Source organism: Uranotaenia lowii, chromosome 1 (genome assembly GCF_029784155.1).
Source record: "Uranotaenia lowii strain MFRU-FL chromosome 1, ASM2978415v1, whole genome shotgun sequence".
Lineage (NCBI taxonomy): Eukaryota > Metazoa > Arthropoda > Insecta > Diptera > Culicidae > Uranotaenia > Uranotaenia lowii.
In genome coordinates, this window is record NC_073691.1 from 101172796 (window position 1) to 101188220 (window position 15425).

At 37.4% G+C, this 15425-nt stretch overlaps 1 protein-coding gene and 1 long non-coding RNA gene across 3 annotated transcripts in view; one reads left to right on the forward strand and one right to left on the reverse strand.

The window, feature by feature from the left end:
- LOC129749786 (zinc finger protein hangover) overlaps positions 1-15425 on the forward strand; it is a 78487-nt gene that overhangs the window by 11441 nt on the left and 51621 nt on the right. The window lies entirely within an intron of this gene.
- LOC129749803 (uncharacterized) lies at positions 576-1190 on the reverse strand. Its single transcript, XR_008738166.1, has 3 exons — positions 1012-1190; positions 730-957; positions 576-659 (listed from the first exon to the last, which is right to left on the reverse strand). It is a non-coding gene; the product is annotated as an uncharacterized LOC129749803 (long non-coding RNA).

Sequence of the window (15425 nt, forward strand, 5' to 3'; positions counted from 1 at the left end):
TAGACTACTTTGAAATCACGATTGTATATATTTAATTCTGATCTCTGAAATTCCTCTATTGTATTCAAATCAAATACGAAACATTAGAGAGATATAAGAACAAAATTTAGAAACAAATTCAAATTTAGGATTAAGATAGAGAACTGTTTTGGTTATAACTACATAGTAAAAGTTTTTACATACCCCTGCAGCATTTATCACCGAGCAAGTGTTCGAACTTATTTTAGAGTTTTTCTGCCACCACCTTGTTGTATCAATGAAGGTGCTTCTGGCAAGTTGATCAAGCAACGCTACGTTTGGGAGCTTACCTTGAAAAAAATTAAACATTAATAGCATAAAAGTTTATAAAATTTACAAATTTAGTACCAGAAGGTGGACTACGCGGTAGTCTTCGTAACCTATGGAGCCTATTCTGGGGACTCTTGAATGATATTATTCTGCTGATACAGCGAAGTGCAATCTTGAAAAACAAAAACAAACTAAAAATATGATTGAATAATACAAATTTACAACTTTACCGCCAACAAATGTTAACTTCGGGTGAATGAACAATCCTATTGCATCCGCACCTTTTCCCGGAATTCTTAACGTTCGGGTCTTCCGAAGAGGAATAGCTTTTTCTTCTGTTAGATTCCCTGATTTCGTCGTCTGTGGTGCTCCTTTTAAAGAAAAAATAAAATATGTAAGGAAAATTGCGAACTTTTACCTGTTTTACTGCCAAGAGATTACCTCGGAAGAATATTTAGGAGCCATCGTAGATTACTTTTGGTGCGATCCAGGAAGTCGTGTTCTGTTCACTTGAACAAAACCAAAACACAAATGTTTTTCTTCAGCCAAGTTTACTGCTGCGACTGCGACTCTTGATGATGTGGTGCTGGTTGTTCCAGCGGAGTGTTCAGCTTGTTTCCGCTAGAACTGCTCCGGTTTTTGTCCGGTCGGATGGTGGAATCTGTCGAACTGAACGGGAGTTAGAAATAAATGAAATTTCTCTAAATCTGTTTTTTCACTTACCTTTATCACTCTCTTCGTTGACGGCCTCGGTGTGAAAATCTTTCACTGCTGTTAAGGTTTTTCCGGCCAAATTCACGGAGTTTTGCGGAATTATTAGTTTTACTTTTTTAAGCTGATGCGCTGAACTCTCAGTCATTCAAGACACACTACACAAAAATGCACACATGAATGCAGAATATAAATTCTATATAAAAATAAACATTTGAAAATTAATGGATTTTCTGATACATTTGATTAGGATTATAAAGCTTATGGTATTCATTAGATTTTCCTATAATTTTTAGTATGTTTTTCATCAACAAAATACACTTGCAGAATCTATTGAAAATTCCAATAACTTGTACAGGATAAATCATTACTTTGTATTTGAGCGATTAACTTTAAAAATTATTGAAATGACCCAGTAGATTTTATTTCCAGATTTGGTTCAGTGTATAGATTAACATTCTGTAGAAGACACAGGTCGAAAAAAAAATTATTTCGATATTTTTAAGCTGTTTTTAAAAATAACGTGTTAATGAAAATGCTGTTTCGTTTGGTGTCAGAAGGGTGCAAGTGCACTCTTTAGTCTTTAAGACTGAAAACAAGTAGTGAAACAATTATGGAACCATCATCTAGTTCCGACTTTTTAGGATCTTCTACTGGTTCTGATCGGATAATCCAAAGTCCCTAAATAGAAAAGTGATAAAAATAGATTCCGATGAAACTTCGTCGGCAGGTTAATAAACATGAAAAACCTCATTGTCATGTAAGGTACACCGGGGCAAGTGCAAACTCGGGGCAAGTGCAAACGTTCATCTTTTCTCTGTTACAAAAAAAGTAAAAAATATTTCTTCTTCTAGAAATTGTTGTTTAGACCCAAACAAACAATCTGACATAGATAAACAAAACTTTCTTTAAATTTTTCACTAAAAACATGGCACTGTTTGATCACACACAAATTCAAGTTCGTACTAGACATGAACAGTGTGTTTTTGTTTTGCATATTTTGGCTACAAAAAAAGGGCATTCAAATCCGAATTTTCGTTAAAAGGTGAGTGCTTGAGATCGATATTCAAGTGAAAGCAGAAAATTTATAATAAATTTTCATTACACCCCGAAAGTTGTGAAAATAATATTTGTTCTTGTCAACCCACACTGTGGGGCAAGTGCAAACGACACTACCGGGGTAAGTGCAAACGCACCTTTAAGCCATGCAACATCAGCCATTTCAGAAAATTCATCATCAAAATGGTTCAGCATTATATTAAAATGGTCAGAAGGGGTATCCAAAGTGTTGTATCTGAAGCGGATGTTCGAAATTCCTTAATGCATTAGTAAATGAAGATCTTTTGCTTAAAACAATAGTCACCAAAAATGGAGTTCCAAAAAGTTATCAATATTGCAAGAAAGCAGCAAACATATCAATCAAAGTTGATAAAACGTACCGGAACATGTATTCAATTCATTTTAAGACCGATACACTGACTCATCTGTGAATTAGTTTGGAAAAAGTATTGCGTTTGCACTTGCCCCCATAAACGGGGCAAGTGCAAATTTTGAAATTTTTTCACAAAAGCACCGTTACTTTTTACCAACATTTTTTTATTTTTCACTTCCAACAAGAATTTGTTGAGAACTATTTTAGTGATGCAACGAACGATAATTGATAATTTTTGAACATATACATATTTTTCTAGGACATGTGAAAGTTGAACTATGGTGAAAACCGTTTGCACTTGCCCCGGTGTACCTTATACGAAAAATTCTAAAAGGTTTCTTTTTTTATGGCAAATTTAGCTTATGCTAATAAGGGTGAAAGACAGACACGAAACGCACGTAACAACAATTTGTTGGCAAATATATCTAAGAAAAGTCCCTCGGGTGAAAGCTCAGAAGATTAAGATTGTTCGACAGGCTCTGATCATGATGTCACATACTATTCCACGGAACAAACTGAAACTTCGGAAAGTTCAGATGAGTCGTTGTCGGAAGGTATTTTACAAAAAATAACATTAAGTCTTTTAAGGAATATTTACATAACATTTTTGGAAAAGGGCCTGGTAGAATTGGACCAAAAAAATGAAAAATTAAACATCCACGGTTCTTTTGGAGAATCAGAAGTTGCTGCTGCTGCAGTTGCTAACGAGAATGAGTCCACTTCTGGATAGTCAACTGGTCATTCATCAAGGCTCCGAAAATGCCAACGAAATCAGACAGGAATTTCAACTTCAGACAGGAATTTCAACTTGCGGAAAAAGCTACGAAACTAAGGGGAAAAATACGTTGATTCTATCAGAAAAAGCGACCAGCTAAACAGTTGATTCCAATGGAACTTGCTAATCTTGTTCATTCTGAGTTGCATGGAAATTTGTAGCCCAAAAACTCAGAAAATCAAATATGTGAACAAAAACAAAACAGCTAGTGTCATACTAAAAATACTCGTTAAGCCTAGTCCACACTAGGCAACTTGGACTGCGATTTCGGTTGCTGAGACTTGTTTATGTTTACATTTGCATCTCGTCTCGTCTCAAGTCTCCCAACAAATATGGGAGACCTTCAGCAACCAAGATGTAAACATAAACAAGTCTCAGCAACCGAAATCGCAGTCCAAGTTGCCTAGTGTGGACCAAGGCGGGTAAAGCTAGGTGTGTTCTTATACCAATGCACGGAATCGTCCATCTTGTGACCCTTGTGACAGGCAATCGTAATCGTAGGCATGGTAGGCGAACAATTCGCTGTCAAAAAGCGCACCGTCTCCACCCCCCACCAATGATAAACTTTTAGTACCCCTTGCCTACTTTTCCTCAGTATGCACCCACCCTACTGGAGGCACTCTGGTGTGGACTAGGCTTTACATACATGTTCCAAAAGGATGCGATCATATTGTTTGGAGTCAGAGGGGTGCAAGTGTCATTCTTGGGATCAGAAATGTGCAAGTGAAAAATATCAAAAAAAGTAGTTCGCCGTTTCAACATAAATATCGCAAAAACTTTGATTTTTCTTTCAGAATCATTCATTTTAGATATCTTGAGACACACTCCATCGAAAATTGAGTAGAAAAAGCGATTCGATAATTTTGATTTAGAAAAAAAACTTTGAGGCCCGTTTTCTCGAAATCATCATTTCGGCACTTGCACCCCTCTGATCCTAAGCGCCTCAAATATAAAAGCAATTCTGAAAATCTCAATATCCGAAATATTTTTTTCTAAATCTCATCTTAAAAATTGCAGCCATAGTCGGGCTGCAATGGTGTGTGTGAGTGAATAGGCTTACACTCACACCAATGCAGTCACAAGCGGTAAAAAAATGTTAACATGTGTGCGTGAGCTGTCACCCTGAACCGGGAAACCTGTTTCAAGTAGAATCGGTTGTTCCATTAAATGCTTGAATTCAATGGGAGGAATGCTTGAAATCCAAGCATTCCAAGCATTTATTTTGTTAAGTGGGGGAGGAAGGTCGATGACATAGTGAGTGCGATGCGATGCGAACCGGCGAATGCGATTCAATGCGGCGAACCACATTTGATGAAAATGTATGTGAATCGCTTAAACCTGACATACTCAACGCGGCGAAGCAGATGTCAATTTGTTCCGCCGCTCGAATTGGCGAACGCGGCCAATGCGAACTCGAGCGGCGGAACAAATTGACAGCTGCTTCGCCGCGTTGAGTAGGCCGATGATATAGGCATGGTTGCCACATGTACAGATTTATCTAGACAGGTACAGATTTTTGAGCTCATTTCTGGTACAGAATCTGTACGTACAGATGACAGATTTTCAAAATTTGGTACAGATTTGTACAGATTTTTTACTTTTAAAAACTGAAAGTAGTTTCTACATTTGCTTTTATCCAGTTCATTGAAAACATAATAGAAAATAAGTCAGTCAAAAGTTAACCTTTATTATTCTGACGATAGGAGTTCCTTACTGAGAAGTACACGATGGAACAATTAGATTTCCAAATTTGCTACAAATAATTGAATATCTGATTATAATTCACCAGCAGTGGTTGAGCGCATTTTCTCGCATGTAAATGCCAATAAAAACCAAGTTCTTAATCGTCTGAGTGTTGACACATTGGACGCTATCATAAGAACAAAATGTTATTTAAGAGTGAACGGCTTATCGAAAAATTTCGTTTCAAATATGACGTTCAAAAATCGTTTTTATAAAACTATGTATAATCATCATGAACAAAACAAAGTGTTTGTAATGAGAAATATTTATGAATATCAGTTTTTCAAAGAGAGAAATTAAAAATGATTGAATGAGTTTCGCAAAAAGTGTTTAACTCAAAAAATGTACTTTGTGCAATAAAGTATCTGTCTTTTTTAGATTAAAAAAAAACAAAATCTTCACATATTGAATTGCAGAACACATTGAATGCAGAACTTTGTTTTCTTAGGTACAGATTTTTGAGTTCTCGGTACAGATGAAAAAGATTTTTTCGATGAGCGGTACAGATTTTGATGTGGTAACACTGGATATAGGTCGAATTCACAGTGCGCGCGAAACGAATTTCTAATTCGCGCGAAAACCCGCTCCTCATTGAAACACGTTGAAAAAAACATCGACCGGCCACCAGGGTTGCCAACATATATTTTCAATAATCAGGGAACTAGTGAAATAAAAATCAGGCAAAATCAGGCAACATAAGTAACGGAAATTCCTCTAAAAGAGATGACCTTTTTTTTTTTGGTCATCACTCTACATTTTTACTGTGTTGTGGGCCTATTTGGTTGCATAATTCTACTGAATCAAAGCCGCAAGATTCCTTTTCATTCCCTTTTTAAGATATGAATTAATGAGAATCTTTCGATTGGTTTCATTCAGCCACATTTTCGCTTTTTAACTTCAGCAATGGTACCTAATTTAGTTCCTTACTACCCATTTTTCATCACATTCGCAAAAATCAGGCAAAATCGGGCATTTTTTGAAAAATCAGGGAAATTCAATGGCTTTTCAGGTTGTCAGGCAGAGCCTCGAAAAATCAGGCAATCTCTGAAAAATCAGGCATATTGGCATCTCTGCCGGCCACAGTGCAAGCGAATTCTTGTGCGAAGCAGAGGTGCCAGGTGTCCTGATTTATCAGGATTTGTCCTGATTTTCGAGAGACCGTCCTGATTTTTCAAAAACTCTCGAGTTGTCCTGATTTTTGGATATTTGTCCCTAAATTGTCCTGATTTGTCCTGATTTTCATAAAAACTTCTTAAATATGATCGAACTTGTAGTTAAACTATGATAAAATCGAATAAATAGGTTATAAAATAGTTTAGCTCATTAAACAGATGGTAATTTTTCGATTCAGATGATATTCAAAGTGTGTTTTTCAATATGAATTACCGGCCAGCCAAAAAGCTGCGTACTGATGTTGCATGAATCAAGGTGTTTACAGCATCTGTATTGCGCCTTTGTTTATGCAATCTAAACAGAAATCCCTATTGTTTTCATGGATCAAGGGGTGTCCTGAAAAATCCTGATTTTTAACTTCGCGTTGACCTGATTTTTGACGAAATCACCTGGCACCCCTGGTGCGAAGACCTGGCTCAATCGCGCGAATTCATCCTGTTCATCCGGACAAACACTGAAAATATTCTCTCAGATATTTTGTATCGCAAATGATTATTTATCAAAAAATCTTTTTCAAAAGTATATTTATTTAATCATCATTTCCGTTTCTGTGTTGGTTATGAAAAATGTACGGTTTTTCAGCACGGATTTTCGAAAAAAAAACGCGGTTTCAGTCTTTTTCATTTGAAACAAATTCTAACTGGCAATAAACGACCGGTGGCATGAAAACCCCACAATATTTGTATAGGGCAGCGTTCGGGGAACCGGGGTAAATTACCCCAAATGGGGTAAAAGTGAAATTCTTGGGGGTAACAGTTAATATTTTGTGAATGAAAAATGTATATTTTCATATTGCAATGTTATGAATATGTTCACGGAAAATAATAAAAAGGTAAAATTTACCGAGATAGCCAAGGTAAACGATCGTGAAAGCCAAAAAGGTAGCTTCTACCTCTTCGAGGTGAAACTCACCTCACAGCGAGGTAAAATTTACCTGAATCGAGGTTGGAAAAAAGGTAAAATTCACTGAGGAAAAAGGTGAATCCAAAAAAGGTAAATCTTACCTCGTAGCGAGGTGAAGTTCACCTGAATTGAGCTGAATAAAAAAGTATAATTCACCTAGAAAAAAAGGTAAAACCAAATAAGGTAAAACTTACCTCGTAGCGAGGTGAAGTTGACCTGGATTGAGCTAAACAAAACGGTACAATTCTTCTCGAAAAAAAGTGACTATTCGCCGAACCCGTTTATTGAGGTTAAGCTGTTTTGTCATTCAGGAACAAGTTTTGCTTTGTGCATAATATGTGAAAATCGGAATAGAATGGTAAGTGTTTTCTTAGATATCATTTAGTTGTGCTGGTTCTCGTCGTAATACATTGCTTTTGTTTCAGATCGTCCCATGGAGCTTATAGGTGTATTCCACATCATCCTCCAGCCGGAAAAGCCGAACCTGACCGGATTAGCCGAACAGAGGAGGTCATGAATGTACGCAACGCAGGTGTATTCAGCGGCCATGGCGGCTCGGAAGAACGCGAAGCCGAATTACCAGTCCCTATTTATCTCCAATAAATATCATTTTTGTTAGAATTTTGTATTTTTTTTAATTCTTATTGAAGAAACCAATAAAACCAACCAGCATTTACCTTTTAAATCAGTAAATGGAAAAACGGTATTATCTACTATTTTGCTAGGTGAATGCGAAAAAGGTAAAATATACCTTTTTGCTAGGTGAATGAAAAAAAGGTAAAATTTACCTCGAAAGAGGGGTGGAAAAAATTCACCTCGCAAAAAGGTAAATTTTACCTTTTTTTTATTTTCCGTGTTGGTTTTATTTCGAAAGTAAAGAATTTAGCGGCATATGCAGAAGTGAATATTTCCCCTAGTGAACCTTCATATAAGAGAAACGACATCTGATCCCTCTTAAAACAAAATATGTGGCAACATCGCCGAAATCTTGTACAAAAAAATCCTCAATGGCTCAATGTTCAAGCTCTAAAGTGGACGCTCCTTCAATCCAACAAAACAACATTGAACTCGATGCCTGAAGGTTCGCGATAAACGGTATGAATGACTTGAATTTCGTTAATAGTCAGTTATTTTTTTAACAAGGAACACGATTCACCAAAGCATTGAAAAAAATTGCACCTTATCATAAATTCATATGATCAGCTTTAAAATTATCTGATTGAACTAAAACAACAATCACAATAGCTTCCTTGGTTGGGTTTTCAATAAGAAAGGTAAAAGCTCTGCGACAAAATGCTCGGTCGGATCGATTGGAATCGATTTTGACAGTTCTTTTGCTCGATTGGAATTTTGTGTTTCAGATGTCATTTCTCTTATATACAGGTTCACTAATTTCCCCCTGAAGCATTCAAATAACACGCTTTGAGAGCTCGCTCAGTGTTTACGGATACGTTTTTTGCTCTTCGGCATGGGGTAATATCAACTTAAATAAAAATGTTTTGGGGTAATGATTCAAAAAGTTCCCCGACCCCTGGTATAGGATGAAGGGGCTGAACGGATAGAAGTTAGAATTCGTTGTCCGACGCCATCTTGAAATCCAATATGGCCCCTTCGACTCAACTTTAAAATGCTGGAAGTGACTGAAAAGCACATGAAACTCCCACAATATGGGTTTTAGATGAAAGTGCTCAATAAGTAGAAGTCGAATTTGGCTGTCCGACGCCATCTTGAAATCAAAGATGGCGATTTCTGCTTAATTCAAAATGCAGTAAATAACTGAAAACCGCGTGATCCATTCACAATATAAGAAATGAGTAAAAGTGATCAAAAAGTAGATGAAAAATGACTGACAAAGTTAAACAAAAATTTTGAGAAGACTGCAAAAAATCACTGAAAGAAATAAACAAAAATATGAAGTGTTATATAAATGAAGTAATATTGACAAAAATATAACCAAACTGTGGAAAAATGTGAATAATATATTACTAAAATGTAAAATATAACAAAAATATGACAAACAAAATAGTGACAAATGACAACACTTATATTACAAAAATTAGACAAAAATATGAGGAAAAAATCACAAAAATGTCAAAACTATGACAAATGAGAAAAAAATATATGACAAAATTATAATCAAAATTTGACAATAAAATGACCTGACAGAACTAATATAAGGACAAATATTTGACAACAAATTAACAAAACTGACAAAATAATAATAAAAAATTTACAATAAAATCACAAAAATCTGACAAACTTATACACCTAGGTCTTTTTTTACACTGATATACCTACGTACCGCGGTAAAAAAAACCGTGTTAATTCCCGAAAACCGTGTAAAAAAACCGTGCTAATTGCGGAAAACCGTGTAAAAAAAGACCTTTAAATTTATGCAGCTTTGAAACTTGAAACGGAGAACGGCTTTTCCGGGAAGCTGATCAGACTGATCAAGGCGACGATGGATAGAACGCAGTGCTGTGTGCGGATTTCGGGTGAATTGTCGAGTTCATTCGAATCGCGCAGGGGGCTTCGACAAGGTGATGGTCTATCCTGCATGATGTTCAACGTGGCGCTAGAAGGTGTTATTCGACGAGCGGTGGGCGAAATGCGGGGCACGATTTTCAACAGATCCAGTCAACTTATCTGCTTTGCCGATGACATTGATATAGTCGGCAGATCATCTGCGGCGGTGGAGGAGATCTACCGCAAACTGAAACGCGAAGCAGGAAGGATTGGGTTGATGATTAATACGTCCAAGACGAAGTACATGCTGGCCTGCGGATCCGAGACCGACCGAACCCGCTTGTCCAGTAATAACAAGGTCACGATCGACGGCGACGAGCTGGAGATAGTCGAAGACTTTGTCTATCTCGGCTCACTGGTGACCGCAGACAATGACACCAGCCGTGAGATCCGGAGGCGAATTATCAGCGGAAGTCGTGCCTACTATGGACTCCACAAGCAACTGCGGTCGAGAAGACTTAGCCCTCGCACGAAGTGTAACCTGTATATGACGCTTATTAGACCGGTTGTTCTCTACGGGCACGAGACATGGATATTGCTCGAGGAGGACCTGCGTACACTCGGGGTATTCGAGCGACGAGTGTTAAGAACCATCTTTGGCGGCGTACAGGAGAACGGAGTGTGGAGGCGAAGGATGAACCACGAGCTCGCGCGACTCTACGGCGAACCCAGTATCCAGAAGGTGGTGAAAGCTGGCCGGATACGCTGGGCGGGACATGTTGCGAGAATGCCGGACGACTGTCCTGCAAAACAGGTGTTCGCTACGAATCCGGTAGGAACAAGACGAGCGGGGGCGCAACGAGCGAGGTGGTTAGACCAAGTGGAGCGTGATCTGGCGAACGTGGGGTGCCCGAGGAATTGGAGAACGGTTGCCATGGACCGAGTGAATTTTAGGAATTATGTTCGTCAAGTTATGTCGTGAGACGGAATACTATGTAAATAATAAATAAATTGAAACTTGAAACAATAAGACATGTAACTAGACCTGAGACCTGAGATTTGAGACCTGAAACTTGAGACTTTATACTTAAGACATGAAACCTGAGATCTGAGACTTGCAAACTGGTACCTTAGACTTGAGACCTGACAATTGAGACATGAGACCTGAGAACTGATACGTGAGACCTGAGACTTTCGACATGACACCTGAGACCTGAGTCCTGAGATCTGAGACCAGAGACCTGAGACCTAAAACCTGAGATTTGAAACCTGAGACCTGAGACCTGAGACATGAGACCTAAGACATGAGACATTAGACCTGAGAACTAAGATATTAGACATGAGACATGAGACATAAGACATGAGACATAAAACATGAGACATTAGACATTAGACATTAGACATAAGACATTAGACATGAGACATGAGACATGAGACATGAGACATTAGACATTAGACATGAGACATTAGACCTGAGACATTAGACATGAGACTTTTGAGACATGAGACATTAGACATGAGACATTAGACATTAGACATGAGACATTAGACATTAGATATTAGACATGAGACATGAGACATGAGACCTGAGACATTAGACATGAGACTTGAGACCTGAGACATTAAACATTAGGCATTAGACATGAGACATTAGACCTGAGACATTAGACATGTGACTTGAGACATGAGACATTAGACATTAGACATGAGACATTAGACATTAGACATGAGGCATGGGTCTCATGTCTCATGTCTTATGTCTCAGGTCTAATGTCTCAGGTCTAATGTCTCATGTCTCATGTCTTATGTCTCAGGTCTAATGTCTCAGGTCTAAAGTCTCATGTCTAATGTCTCATGTCTTCAGTCTCAGGTCTAATGTCTCATGTCTCTGGTCTCAGGTCTCATGTCTAATGTCTCAGGTCTCATGTCTTATGTCTTATGTCTCATGTCTCATGCCTAACGTCTCAGGTCTAATGTCTCATGTCTTAAGTCTCAGGTCTAATGTACTGCTATACATTTTGTCGACTACGCTGAAAACCTGGGCGTTATTTTCGACCGCGATCTCTCATGGAATCGTCAGGTTAATGCTCAATGCTGCAAAATTTATGGCTCTATTAAAAGACTTAACTTAACAACAAGCCATCTGGATGTTTCTACAAAACTAAGATTATTCAAGGCCTACGTTTTTCCTTTGTTCATTTATAGTGATTTCATTTACTCAAACGCATCGGAGAGATCTGTTCACAAGTTACGAGTTGCTCTGAATTCATGTGTGCGATATGTCTTCAACTTATCTCGTTTTTCTCGAGTTTCCCACTTACATAAATTTCTTATTGGATGTTCTTTCGATAATTTCTTTAAGTACCGATCATGCATGATAATTCATAGAATTCTCAACTCTGGAAAGCCACACTATCTGAAATCCCTGCTCATTCCGCTTAGAAATTCACGCACTAGAAATATCCTTATTCCATCTCATAGTTCATCATATTATGGTAAATCATTTTTCGTTCGGGGTATTGTTAATTGGAACAATCTTCCAACTCATTTAAAACTTTTAAATAAGAAATCAGAGTTCAAAAGGGGTCTACTAGAGGAATACATAGAGTAAAACGACAAAGATAGAGTTAAAAGCGAACAAGGAACGATTAGTTTTCAGTAATCTACATCAAGAAGTCAACCACATTGTAACAATTTAAAAGATATTGTAATCTTACGTTACATAAATAAAAAAATACAATAATAATAATAATGTCTCATGTCTCAGGTCTCAAGTCTCAGGTCTAATGTCTCATGTCTCAGGTCTAATGTCTCATGTCTCATGTCTAATGTCTCATGTCTCAGGTCTCAAGTCTCAGGTCTCATGTCTCATGTCTCAGGTCTAATGTCTCATGTCTCAGGTCTCAGGTCTCAGGTTTCAGGTCTCAAGTCTCATGTCTCAGGTCTAAAGTCTCATGTCTCGTGTCTCGTGTCTGAGGTCTCAGGTCTCATGTCTCAGGTCTGATGTCTCAGGTCTAATGTCTTATGTCTCGTGTCTGAGATCTCAGGTCTCAAGTCTCAGGTCTAATGTCTCAGGTCTCAAGTCCCAAGTCTCATGTCTCAGGTCTCATGTTTCACGTTCTTAGTCTCAGAGCTAAGATTTTCCCAACTTCAAAAAGATTCTAAGTGTTTTCCTTTGAAAAGGACTTAGAATATTTTCTCTCAAAAACCGTGTTAATTCGCGAAAACCGTGTAAAAAAAAAACCGTGTAAATTCCCGAAAACCGTGTAAAAAAAGCCGTGTAAAAAAAAACCGTGTAAAAAAAACCGCGTAAAAAAACCTAGGTGTATAAAACTATAAAAAAATTATTACATAAGTGGTAAAAATATGTCAAAAATTTGACATGAAAATGAAAAATTATAGGCTAGAATGTGACAAAGTTCGGAAGAAAATATGACAAAAAATTGACGAACATATAATGATGAATATGTTACAAATATTTGGCAAATATGACGAACAAATGACAAAATCATGACAAATCTATGAGCTTGTGATATGTGTAACTCAGTTGGCAAGTTAGTTCCCTCCTAAGCCAATGTCCGCACAGTTTAGGGCACATTTTGTTAAGCTAGGGAGAGATGTTGGGTTTTACCCAAATTGAATAAAATAAGTTAACCGTGTAATACCGCTATCAAATAAAACTTCACTTCAGTCATTTGTCTCGCATCAAAAGCATGCGTTTTATTTTACGCTCCGATATCCCTTAATCGAAATAGTTAGTTTGGTTCGGTTATAGCAGGGATAAAAAATTAAGCTGCCGAAGGAGCACGCAATTTTTGTTTAAGCTTTAAACACTTCAAAGATTCTACCGTCTGTGGGAGTAGAGAACGGCCTTTCACAGATGATACTACCCTGGGATGGTAATCGTTTGCAGAGGTGAGTTTTTAATTCTATCGATTTGATTGATTCTATTTCTATTGAAATCATCTGCTTTCAGATCAAAATTATCAAACCTCCGACTTGGATTCTGGAAAAAAATCTTGAAACGGACGGCTCAGATGATGACCCGCCGATGATGGACAGCAGTCAAGGTGTTGAACTATAAAAATCATGTTTTAATTTGTGAAATAAATTATATCAGCATAAAAATCGAATTTATTAAACAAAACATCGTCTGCACAATTTTAAACGGCAGAAAGTAGACTCAAAAACGAGTTACAAACGAATATTTCACACATTTAAAACCTATGTGTGAAGTTTAATAATGTTCATGTTTTACATATACCACTGAAATATTTCCTGAACCTATGTGTGGCACATATTTTTTAATTGGCAGACAAATTGCAAAAATCTATATAGGCAGACACATACCCCTAATGTATCGAATTTTTGCAGTGTAGTTTAACAGTCAAAGACGGGTGACCTGGAAATCTGGAAAACGGATCCGATCGTTTCATAATTACTTTTCATAGAGGATAGGTAAAAAAAAACTGAGACTGGTGAAACTCTAAAAAAGCTTCAAATCTTGAGATTGGAACTGAACTTTTCAGAACTTGTTAAATATCCACGTAAAACATGAAAAAAATCAGCCGGATCTAAATGATCTCGTCCGAAAAATTTAATTATTTAATTTTTTCTGATTTCCTTCATTTTCTCATACTTCATATTCTTATTAGTGATTCTGAAGCATCTCAACACTGTATTTTCATAGAGGTGTGTCTTCCTTCTAATAAAAATTTAATTGAATTTTTTTTTCCGATTTTTGTCCGCGTGAGTTCTATTAGTGCAACACAGTGCCATGTTTTGTTGATTTTTCTGTGTTTTCTCTGCTACTTTGATCCAGGGCGGGTAAAGCTTCGGGTGTGTTCTTATACCAATGCACGGAATCGTCCATCTTGTGATAGGCAATCGTAATCGTAGGCATGGTAGGCGAACAATTGGCTGTCAAAAAGCGCTCCGTCTCCACCCCCACCAATGAGAAACTTTTGGTACCCCTTGCCTACTTTTCCTCAATATGCATCCACCCGTAGCTGGATGCACTCTGCTTTGATCATGAGGTTTGACAGCTCTGAGCGCTTGTTGCGACTCCACTCGGAAAATTAGCTTTTTCCATCGATCCATTGACGAGGTTCGAATCGGCTTCAGGCGCTCATTTTTTTTTCATAAAAACACGTTATACTGAAACGAAACTTGGAAAAATTAGCAGAAATCTATCAAACACATTTACACTGGGGGAGTTATTTTGAAAAGTCCTAAAATATCGGATGCCAGCAGATCGTGGCCTAGAGAATACCATCCTTGTCTTCTAAGCCAACGTTCATGGGATCGAATCCCGGTCGTGACATAACCTGGCACACATAGTATGATGAAGGTTGGTGGTTTTAGCATTAGTGAAATGCTAGCCATGTATACCTTGGAATTGTACGCCTCAATAATGCAGCACATGCATGTGGATGGATCTTTTCAAGGGAACTTAGATTGCACTTGGAGATCCTGCCTAATTATGTGTGTGCTCGTAGTGCTACCGGTAAACAACAGCAACTTCAACCAATAGTGCAGGGGTGTCAAGTAGCATAGCAAAGTAAAAATTATAACGCGGGGTAATACCACAATACACTCAGAAATAAATAAAATATCAAACAATTATTTTTTAGGTATTTTCCCATTTCTCCCTCTTTACGCACAAGGATATTTCTCATGGTGTAATTACTGCGATATTTCTCACTGAGAAATATTTCTGCGATTAAAATTTATGCATTGAGAAATGGACAACAACGACATCTGGTGGTCGTAAAAATAATTAAACGGCGTTTATAGCAGTCCTATGAAATAAAATTCCGGAAAAAAATTCGGAACAAATAAAATAAAGAGATAAATGTTTTAAAATGTTATTTATTCAATGCTTAATATAAAAACAAAATTTAAACTTAAAAAAACAGAAATTGCAGTGATACT